Below are 11,489 nucleotides of genomic sequence, written 5' to 3' on the forward strand. Positions count from 1 at the left end.
CTCGAGTCCCGCTACAATTAACCCCCGGAAGGCGAGTGCTAGTTTCGGTTTCAAAGAACATGCGCTCTCCAAGCGGCGGCCGGACATCCTAACTTATCTTTTTTATTTCTCTTTTTGTTAATTTTAAATGGGGCGAACCGCGGGAAGTGGTTGCCTTCGTTCGTCCGTCGAGCTTGCCTCCGCTCACCCTTGCCGCTCCCTCAGCTACATCACAAGTCGGATCAAGCTTGGTCAGCTGCTTCGGTTGTCGTCTCAAGTACGAAGGCGGGAAAGATAACACAGGGAAGCTTGATCAGGCGTGCGATGAATGGAAGACGCAGGGAACCCGGTCAACCAAGCATTAGACGAAGATGGGTAAACGAGGGATCACAAGTGTTGCGTTGTTCTGTGGTGTTATAACACCGGGAATTCCAGTTCCGCGATGTTTTACAGGTTTCTTAATGACAGCAGGTACGCACAAGTATTTTACTTTATTTCCTGAGCAGCTATTCATTTATCATGAGTAAACCAGTTTTGTGTAAGCCTGAGCGGAACGACGGAGGAGCAGTGTCGCTCGACCCATTTCTCATGACTGCAGCTCATCTGCTGTCGGGGGAATGTTGTACTGAAAGACATGAGTACGATTTTGTATTTATTGCCCAGATACCTTGCTTTAGGCTCAGCTGCGGTGTGTGGGCCCGTTTGAGCACCTGGATTACAGACGAGGCGCAACGTTATTTCTTTTGCTGGCAAAATGTGTTTAATAACACCAGTAATACAAGTACATACTATTTAATGCTAATTAAGTACAAACTGGCAATCCGCCTTCCGATGAAAAACGCTAAGTTTTTTTTATGAATAGTTGGTTTCTTGCATTGTTGTTGTGTCAAAATAGTGTCATAATACTTCCCGTGCCTTTCTGTGTACATGAATGTGTCGCAAAGTATGACGAGATGCAAATTATATACGGTTGTAAGCGTTATAGAAGTATGCTCGCTCAGTCGGCATGTACTTCAAATTATGAGAGAAACTGCACGCTGCTTCCTCCTCATACAGATGCATGTGGCAAGTTTAAAATTCTGTGGGTCCTTACTTTTCATACTGTCAATGAAATATATGTATTGTACTCTAGCTTCTTTCTGTGCGCCACAAATTGTGTCACCGTCATGATATACGCGATAGTCATGTTCCGTGCGACCAGACCGTGATGGTTAGCTTGCGATTTGTTTTGGCTCTTTTGGAACCTATGTTCGCTCATTATGCACAAAATACAGTTGCACAATACTTATGCGCAAAACTGCATCTGCAGATTGACACATTTGCACTGCGTGGAGGTTAGTCTTTTTCAAGTACGGAATGTGTGAATAAAAACAAAAACCTTCAACATTTACTAGTGTTGTGTTTTGGATGACATAAGTGGGCCAGCTTTAGTTCATTTATTAATTTATTTATTTGTTTATTTGTTTGTTTATTTATTTATTTAAGTGCTCTCAGGGCCAGAGGCATTACAGAGAGGAGGGGCGTTGATTCACTTCACAACACATGAACAAAATTAACAATTGATGGTGCCAGGAAGTTATTTTTATGTGCACTATATTTTTGAACTAGTGGAACTGTAGCCCTCAACTTAAGCACAAGTCGGCAATTACAAAGCGACTATTTCAGAAAAGGATGAAATCTAATATGCTACCTGCAAATATTGGCAGTTAACGACGATTTGCTATATAAATAATTTTCACTATAATTACTTGCCACTGGTGGGCACAAGCGCTGCCCCAGTGCTTCAAAAAATGAATAGAAGCCTTCAAGGTAAATAAGGCAGAGAGAAAGCACTTTGTAAACACGGCACACTTGAGCGGGTTCTGCTCAGCGTTGAGCAATGCTGCCGCGCGACCAGCGGACCTTCAACAGACCACGAACACAGCCCGCTTGTATGCGAAGTGGGAAACGAGGCTTTGCCGCGAAGGCTCCTTCTTCCTGCGGCGCGCCCTCTCACTCTACCTTCGGACTTCATCAGTTACGTCATGGAGGCATTGTTTTTTTTTTTTTTTTGTGAAGTATTTCCAGTCGGATATCGGACAACAGCCAGCGGTGGAAGCGGCGCTGCCCCGCGTATCGGCATCAGACCGACTGTCCCAAGGGAGGTATAGGGAGTTTCCGCACCCTGCTACAACTTCAACGAAAAATCGCAGCGATCGTTGCGATCGGTGCAACGTGCGACCAGCCGGTTGGTCACAGCCGCAGAGGGGCACGGTCGACACCTGCGAGTAGGTTTTCCATCGCATGCGACCGAAATCGCACTTCTATAGCGGTAGAATTATTATTATTATTTGTTTTGAGCACATATACACATATACACAGGTATCAGGAAAGGGAACGCGATGAGTAGGCTGGCAACCCTTACAAAAATGACTTTAGACTGTCTATAGAAAGTCTATAGACTTTTCATAGACGACCTTTCCTTTCTATAGATTTGGACTTTTGTTGATACAAAGTCTATAGACTGTCTGTAGACGAAAGTCGATAAAGTTTCTATTTCTTTTTGTCTATTCGCAGTCTATAGACGGTCTATAGAAAAAAGTTGATAAGGTGTTTGTTTCCTTTTTGTCTACTTCCCCTCTATAGAATACCTACAGACGAAAGTCGACACAGTCTCTATCTATTTTTTTGCATACTTTGTCTATAGACTTTCTATAGACGAAAGTCGATAGGGTTTCTATTTCTTTTTGTCTACTCGCAGTCTATAGACGGTCTATAGAAAAAAGTTGATAAGGTGTTTGTTTCCTTTTTGTCTACTTCCCCTCTATAGAATACCTACAGACGAAAGTCGACACAGTCTCTATCTATATTTTCCATACTTTGTCTATAGACTTTCTATAGACGAAAGTCGATAGGCTTTCTATTTCTTTGTGTCTACTCGTAGTCTACAGACGGTCTATAGAAAAAAGTCGCTAAGGTGTTTGTTTCCTTTCTGTCTACTTCCCCTCTATGGACTACCTATAGACGAAAGTCGATACTGTTTCTATCCATTTTGTCCATACTTTGTCTATAGACTTTCTATAGACGAAAGTCGATAAGGTTTCTATTTCTTTTTGTCTACTCACAGTCTATAGACGGTCTATAGAAAAAAGTCGATAAGGTGTTTGTTTCTTTTGCCTACTTCCCCTCTATGGACTACCTATAGGCGAAAGTCGATACAGTTTCTATCCATTTTGTCCATACTTTGTCTATAGACTTTCTATAGACGAAAGTCGATAAGGTTTCTATTTGTTTTTGTCTACTCGCAGTCTATAGACGGTCTATAGGAAAAAGTCGATAACGTGTTTGTTTCTTTTTTGCCTATTTCCCCTCTATGGACCACCTATAGACGAAAGTGGATACAGTCTCTATCTATTTTTGTCCATACTTTGTTTATAGACTTTCTATAGACGAAAGTCGATAAGGTTTCGATTTCTTTTTGTCTACTCGTTGTCTATAGACGGTCTATAGAAAAAATCGATAAGGTGTTTGTTTCTTTTTGTCTATTTCCCCTCTATGGGCTACTTTTAGACCAAAGTCGATACAGTGTCTATCTATTTTTGTCCATATACTTTGTATATAGACTTTCTATAGACGAAAGTCGATAAGATTTCAATTTCTTTTTATCTACTTGCAGTCTATAGAAAAAATTCGATAAGGTGTTTGTTTCTTCTTTGTCTATTTCCCCTCTATATGGACTACCTGTAGACGAAAGCAGATACAGTTTCTATTTATTTTTGTCCATACTTTGTCTATAGACTCTCTATATTATGGACAATATAGTCGACAAGGTTTCTATTTCTTTTTCTCTACTCCCGGTGTATTGAATATGTATAGAAGAAAGTCGATAATTTGTAATTCCGAGTTCCCATACCCCCCGCCCTCTGCGAACGCGATGATATGGCACTGGTTCATGCACGACGGCACCGCAACTCCGGCGCGGCGGGCAAACCGTGCAGACTGCTAGTCTGCGTTCGGTGCAGCTGCCCCGAACGAGGATCGCGGCGGAGCAGGCACCGTCCGAGTCACCAAGGTCTTCCAGGCACCCGAAGGCCCTAAACCTGGCTGCTTCCCGGACGTACACTTCGCGAAGACCAGGTGGTGAAGGTCAGATGGTGATGATGTGGCAAAGGTGGTGAATAAGTGGCGAAAGCCGGCAGACCAGGTGGTGAATTCACCACCTGGTCTTCCTCTGAGTTGTCGTGGTCTTGCATGTCTATAGATTAACAATAGACAAACATCGTTAATCTGGGCCCAACCCGTGTACGCTGTAACCAAGCGCAGGTACCGGTGGATAATACGTAGCTGCGTTTGATATAAGCCACTGAAGTTGTATACTGCTGAGATTGCTGTAGAGCCTATTTGTAGACATTAGTATACACATAGTGTATACCTCCGCATTTGTTGACCACATGATATCATCTACGTAGCCGCTCTCGGCAATCCCAAGACAGTCTTCACAGTTGTCGCATCACTTTTGCGGCAGTAGAATAAAGTAAGCAAAACGCTGATCCAATTGTTATAATAGATGTTATGAACGCCAGCTTCAGCTACAAGTGGATTCCAAACAGGCATCAAGCTAACAGCAAATACACTCGTAATGTTTGTAGCTGACAACGCGGACTTTGTGAATGTGCGATGAACCGATGTCGCGCATGTGGTCTTCGCGTTGTGTGTCGTCCGATTCTCGGATACATTTCACATTGTCTTCATATCTCGGCTGCGTCACTAACATCGGGCGGTTTTTTGTTGACTGATATCCTGCGCTATAAACCTATCAAAGTTTCTCATTCACTTAAAATAGGTGCCAAATTCTCTGAGCCCACCCAGTATTTCGCCGGCGGTATGCCTGCGCAGCCACGCATATGAGTACCTCAATGCTGTACTGATTGCTTTGACCTATCATCGGAACAGAAAATTAGCACTAACATACGTGCGGGCATCACATTTGGCGGTACGCTGGAAGATATGCTACAAGTACGCTGTATTACTAATCGACGCTGGCAATAATGCGTCTGAAACGTCTGAAGGGCCCTGTAACGGCTTTTACAAACAGCGCATTCATGTTAGCGTTCCAGTCTCATACGATAGCCCACAGCGTTTGTCATACAACCTACCAGCGCATTTCCTTCGTCCATGAAAAAAGATGAATAGTGGTGTTAAAGATGAATAAGCCACCCGTTCCGGCGCGCATGGCGCGCAGAGAGAGAGAGAGAGAGAGAAAGAGACAAAAAAAAATGAAGGAGGAAAAGGCGCTCACACTCCTCCGAGCGCGCACGCCCTCGCGCGCGGAGCTCCTGCGCATGCTCGGAGCTCTTGCGCATGCGCGGCGGTGCGCCGTCTCAACGAGTGCGCCAGGCACGTAAACGGTTATACCGGTGTGCGGTGTATGCCTGAACGTCGGTGTCTGTGTATGCGTGTCATCTTTGTGGCATCACACGTCAACTACACTGAACGGTAAGCTTTAGCAAAGACGTTTTGCGTCAATAGCTCATGATTATGTGAGCGCATCTCTTAGCGCGAAGCGGCTGCATGTAGCGCAGGCGACTCGGGTATAGTGTCGGTTTGTCGTTGACATGGTTTGATAACGCGCTCTTGTTCTCGCTTCTACTATACGGAATGTTTTACGGCGAGCGATCGCTCGGGCTTGTTGATTTTAGCATTATAGTTTACGTGCGTAAAGAAGGACGTACACCATGTTTTAACTTGATACTGTATGTTGTGTATGTTGTGTATGTTGTGCATTGTGTATGTTGGGCAGCCAGTGCGGTAGATCTAATTTCGTGGCGCTTGATCCGGCCGCGATGAATGCTGCGCCGCATGTCTAGTGAAATTCTCGTGACACGCTTTACGTATATATCTCGAAATTGTGTTAGCATCAAGAATGTTCAGACAGACACGTATAGTTGAATAACTGCTAACGTACTCGAATGAAAGGCCGTGTTTGCGGGGCATGCATCAGCAGTGTGTGCGCTGCCGTTTTCGCATCGTTTGGGAACTTACCGCAAGTTAATTTTGGGAAGTTACCGCAAGCAAAACACGAGACTTGAAGAAATATCAAGCAAAAATCTCTAATTCACCCAATCTATTTATATGCAACCACAAACGCTTTGGAGCATCAAACCTGCGATAAGCTCAGTCACTTGCAGCTTCCCAACTTAGCCGAAAAAATTGGAGAACACTAAGTTAGTCGTTCCGGGAAGCACCTTTACACGTTTCAAACTGAAGGCATTGCGTTTGACGGTAGTTGGAAGATTTTTTTTTGTCTCTTTTTTTAAACAGTTTAGCAGCAGAAGTTATCTTTCGAGCTATATGAAAAGCGTTAAGCGCCTTTCGATGCTTCGGCGTTATGCAGTTTACGTGCTCTTAATCACTAGGCAGCTGCTGGCGCAGATTCGCATTGTGCCAGTCGTGCATGGTATGAAGCCCTTGTCGTGTGTAATAAGTGTTCCGGTTTTCATTACTGTTGCATGTAGTGCCGTCGTCTTGGACAGACTGCATACTATATGCGCTGTACAAAAGAAAAAAGAGCCAGATTATCAATTTGGTGGTCTTTTCTTAGTAGATAACGCACAGATTATTCAAATAATTCAGTGGACATTGCATTTGTTCTACCCTTATCACCACGCCTAAGAGATTGTAACATGTTTTAGTTGGTAAGTAACCTGATCAGTACGCCCCCATTCATGTGCATTCTACTGAAAGTGTGGCAAATGTATTCATCTCGAAGTATGAGAAAAGAGACATTGCAGACTGTTCTAAACGGAAATAAATTGCAAATGTTAACGTGATTGTTCAAAAGTGCAGTCAGTATGCTGAGCATGTTCGTTCGGCACGGGCATATTGCATTAACACCTGAAAAATGTGCACAGTCCAGCCGGGTATCTTTGTTTCAACAATTATTATTATAGGAATCGTTTGGGATTCTCGCATTTATTTTATTTTTATAAGTACACTGTGTGTCACATGAACCTGTCTTGAAACGAAACGTACCGTTGCTGGCACCGGCGACCATTACGGTTGTCTAACTGCTTATCACACTGTAATATAACGAAACATCATAATGGTACTGATTAATATTGCCATGTAGTCTTTAGTCAGAGAAACAAAGTTAAACTAGAGGCATAAGTGATGAGAGCAAATTATATAAAAAACTACTATTGAACCGTAAAAATATCTCATTGTATAGTTTTCGCTCACATTGTTGCATTTGTTTTACGTGTGTCTCTGTGTCTTCCGTGCTGTACTCGTGTGGCCATCAATTAGGAACTTGCCGAAGCCCTTGTCAGCTTTATTAAACAAGGGATTCAAGTCAGTTGCATCTAATACTACATATCAAGTGACCGACGTGTTATTCGTTTTATCTAAATATTATGGACTGGCAGTACTTGGCAAGCATTAAACCACAATATTTTTTTTATTGCACTTAAGCTGCAGGCGTCATAGATTGCCAGAAAATTTTCATGAAAACAGCCAGGGAAGGCTTGGAAAAAGATCGGGAAATCTTAAAATGGCCACATAGGTATGCTGTCTTGTCATATGTCATACAACGTTACCAGAGAATCTCTGTGTTAAATATATTTTTAAAACCTTTCACTTCATAAAAATTGAGGGAAATTGGTCCTATTTATTGAAAAAAAAAATGAAAGTCAAGCATACTGACAAGGCATTTCTTACTCAATATGTTTTTTTTGCGTTAACGTCCTGAACCTCGATAGCCTAGAAAAAAATTTCATCTTTCAAAGCACCTTAAATAATTTACTGTGATAGAATTCATTCGAACTATCTTATCAGTTCTGTTTCCTAGGAGGTGCATATCTGTCGTGCCATGACACAAAGTGCTCGTGTGGTATTTCGGGTGCTCATGTGGTATACCTAACTTGGAAACCTGTTAGCATGCCCAAGAGGCCTCATTACCTGTAAGAAATTAAGTGACCATATCAATACAATCAACCCATCTGCCTTCTGTTGAAGTTATGGCCAATGACCATTCATTTAAAAGTATGAGAAAGACATTTAAATGTGTATTAAGCAAAATAAATTACAATCTTAGGCATGATACTGTGAATATTCCAGTCACGTCTTCTGAAAATATCCCTCTGCACGGGCATACTTAACTACCAGCCGAAAAATTGTACAGACAGCACAACTGGGTAACGTTTCAGCAATAAATATAGAGACCATTTGGGATAAGTACATTAATGCATCATATATGAACTTGTCATAAAAGGGAACATACTGTTGCTGGCACGAGCAGCAGTTGTGACTGTTTAATTGTTCACCATACCATGCAATAAAACATTGTATAAAGGTACTGATTTGTATTGACAAGCAGCCCTTAGTCATAGTTAAACCGCATTAAGTATTGACTTAGATGGTTTGAGCAAATATATTAAGCTGCTTAATGAACATACAAAGAATACACACTTGTTATTTTTGCCTCATATTGCTGCATCTACTTATTTGCAGCATACACCTGCAGCACCTTTGGGACTAATGACACAAAGGTCAAGGCCAGCCTGGCGACCATGCTTGCCAAGGAGTAGTGTAAATATGTAATCTGTTTCCATAATTAGCATAAGACATGAATTTAAGGAATTCATATATTATATCGAGCAATAAAAACGGTTAATGCATTGCCGGTGCATTTGTTTTATTTTTTTTGCACTGCATGATTCAACACTATATAAATTCTTTCTGTTTATGCAACATATATGAAAGTACAGCTGGTTCAGGAGCATTATTAATCTGCTAACGGTAATGCATAAGTGCAGATGAAAAGGAACAGGTGCACATGCATAAATACATTCAAAACGTTTTGCTACCGCATGTAAAGAAAAATGTAAACTAACTTGTAAAAAAAAAAACTAGTAGGTAGCCGCTATGGAGTTATGGCCTTATACACTCTTTGTAGACTTGTCTATAAAATGTCTGTGTCTATAGAGTGTCTGTAGATTAATGAAAATGCATGTTTGTTGACAAATGTCTGCAGAATGTCATAGAAGAAAGTGTATCGGATTATAAAGTTCTGTTTTTGTAGACTGAAGTCTATAGAATGTCTATAGACTATCTATATACATTTGTCTATAGACATTCCATAGACTTCAGTCTGCAAAAGTAGAAGTGTATATATAGTTCTACTTTTGTAGACTGAAGTGTATAAAATGTATACAGACAAATGACATCTATAGACATTCTATAGACTTCAGTTTACAAAAGTAGAACTGTAAGCCTATACACTTGTCCATCGACATTCTGCAGACAACTGTCTACAAACATGAATTTTAATTAATCCATAGGCACTCTATAGACTCAGACTTTTTATAGACTAGTCCATAAAAAGTGTATGGCCATAAGTCTATTGACAGTCTATAGGCTCAGACTTCTTATAGACTAGTCTATAAAATGTGTATGGCCATAAGTCTATAGATAGTCTAAAGACTCAGACTTTTTATAGACTAGTCTGTAAAAAGTATGGCCATCAGACTATAGACTGTCTATATGTAGTGTATAGACAGTCTATAGACTCAGACTTTTTATAGACTAGTCTGTAAAAAGTATGGCCATAAGTCTTTAGACTGTCTATATGTAGTGTATAGACAGTCTATAGACTCAGACTTTTTATAGACTATTCTATAAAAAGTGTATGGCCATAAGTCTATAAGCGGTCTATAGGCAGTCTATAGACTCAGACTTTTTATAGACTAGTCTATAAAAGTGTATGGCCATAAGTCTATAGACCGTCTATAGACAGTCTATAGACTCAGACTTCTTATAGACTAGTCTATAAGAAGTGTATGGCCATAAGTCTATAGACAGTCTATAGACAATCTATAGACTCAGACTTTTTATAGACTAGTCTATAAAAAGTATGGCTATAAGTCTATAGACTGTCTATAGACAGTGTATAGACTGTCTATAGACTCAGACTTTTTATAGACTAGTCTATAAAAAGTGTATGGCCATAAGTCCATAGACTGTCTATAGACTAGTCTAAAGAAATGTCTATAGACAGTCTATAGACTCCATAGACAAATGTCTATAGACTGTCTATGGACTTTCTATAAAAAATTTTGTAAGGGAACTGCCACCGGAAGGGGCACAACACCTGCCTGCTCTTCTGAAGGGAGGTGACAGCAACACAGAAATGAAAGATAGGAAGGAGGGGAGGAGAGAGGAATGGAAGAGCAACAGGACAAATCTAAAGACTAAAGTAGAACACAGTACACTACGCACGTTGTTCTGCCGAGTTTCGACTCTGCAGCAGGAATTAAAGTGACGTCGGGTCGAACAGCCTCCACAATTATCAATCACATCCATGGCTAGTTCGCGATGCGGCTAATTGTGCGCTCCACGACGAGACGCGAAGTACAGCTGCACGCAATCACGGTTTCATCGGTAGTCAGTTCACAAAATACACTACAAGGTGTTTGAACCCGCCACCTCCCATCTTCGAAAGAAGAAGCGTTAGAACACACTACAGATCGTGCACACACAGTAGAGCCGGCCACTGAAGGTCACGCTACTACAGAATGTTGAATGTTCACGCTACAAACGTGAACCTAAGTTAGTTAACTCTAGAGAGGTTAGCAGGGCGCGATGGGCCTGATGACGTTTAGATGCACAACCACTGGGGTATAAACATTCCTCGAGTGTCGCACACCGCAGGCCAAGGAGATGATAGTTTCTCACTAGCGACATGCGCTGCGCAGTGAAAGCGGGACACTCAAATATACGGTGCTGAAGTGTCTCGTAGCAGCCACAAGACGTACACATGGGACTTGCCACACGCCCTTGTCTGTATAAACGTTCGTGCACGTTAACGCAACCAACCCTCAGCTTGAGCAGTTGCGCTCTAGCGCGACAAGGCAAGCCTCGACCGCGAACACGGGGCGGGAAAGTTCCATTTGCGATGCGCAGAACTGGATGCTGCTTGAGTAGGTGGGGACGAATCAGCAGGCGAGCGTCATCAAGCTTGCACAAAATTTCTGGGCAGTCACAGTTGTTATGAGCACAATCTGAAGCGAGCCGATCAGCCTCTTCATTTCCGGCGATTCCTACATGTGAAGGTATCCTTTGAGCAACGAGAGATACCCCACGTGATGAAATTTTGCTCGCAGAGTCAGTAATGCTACGCACAAGTGGACACTCAAGCTCACTGCGTTGTAACCTGCTAAGGGCAGCACGGGAGTCCGTAAAGATGACAACCTTCGATGTAGTTAACTCCTCTTGCACATATTTCAGTGCAACATTAATCGCTGCTAGTTCCGCAGTTGTTGACGAAGTTGGATGAGGTATTTGAAAGATACGTCGTACTTGAGTTGATAGGCAGAAAAACGCTACAGAGGCGCCTTGACCGTCGTTGTGTGCAGATGCATCTGTGGAAACTTGAGTATAATCTGGACACTTTTCGAACATGTGAGACTGAGCCAATTGGAACATTGCCGAAACAGCCATATCAGACTTCTTGTGCATGTCAGGGATTGTGAGGT

The 11,489-nt window shown here is 42.0% G+C and overlaps 1 long non-coding RNA gene across 1 annotated transcript; it reads left to right on the top strand.

Moving 5' to 3' along the window:
- Positions 1-4,524: 4,524 nt before the first annotated feature.
- Positions 4,525-8,638, top strand: LOC129385483 (uncharacterized). Its single transcript, XR_008612994.2, has 2 exons — positions 4,525-5,454; positions 8,467-8,638. It is a non-coding gene; the product is annotated as an uncharacterized lncRNA (long non-coding RNA).
- Positions 8,639-11,489: the final 2,851 nt, after the last annotated feature.

Source organism: Dermacentor andersoni, chromosome 7 (assembly GCF_023375885.2).
Source record: "Dermacentor andersoni chromosome 7, qqDerAnde1_hic_scaffold, whole genome shotgun sequence".
Classification (NCBI taxonomy): Eukaryota; Metazoa; Arthropoda; class Arachnida; order Ixodida; family Ixodidae; genus Dermacentor; species Dermacentor andersoni.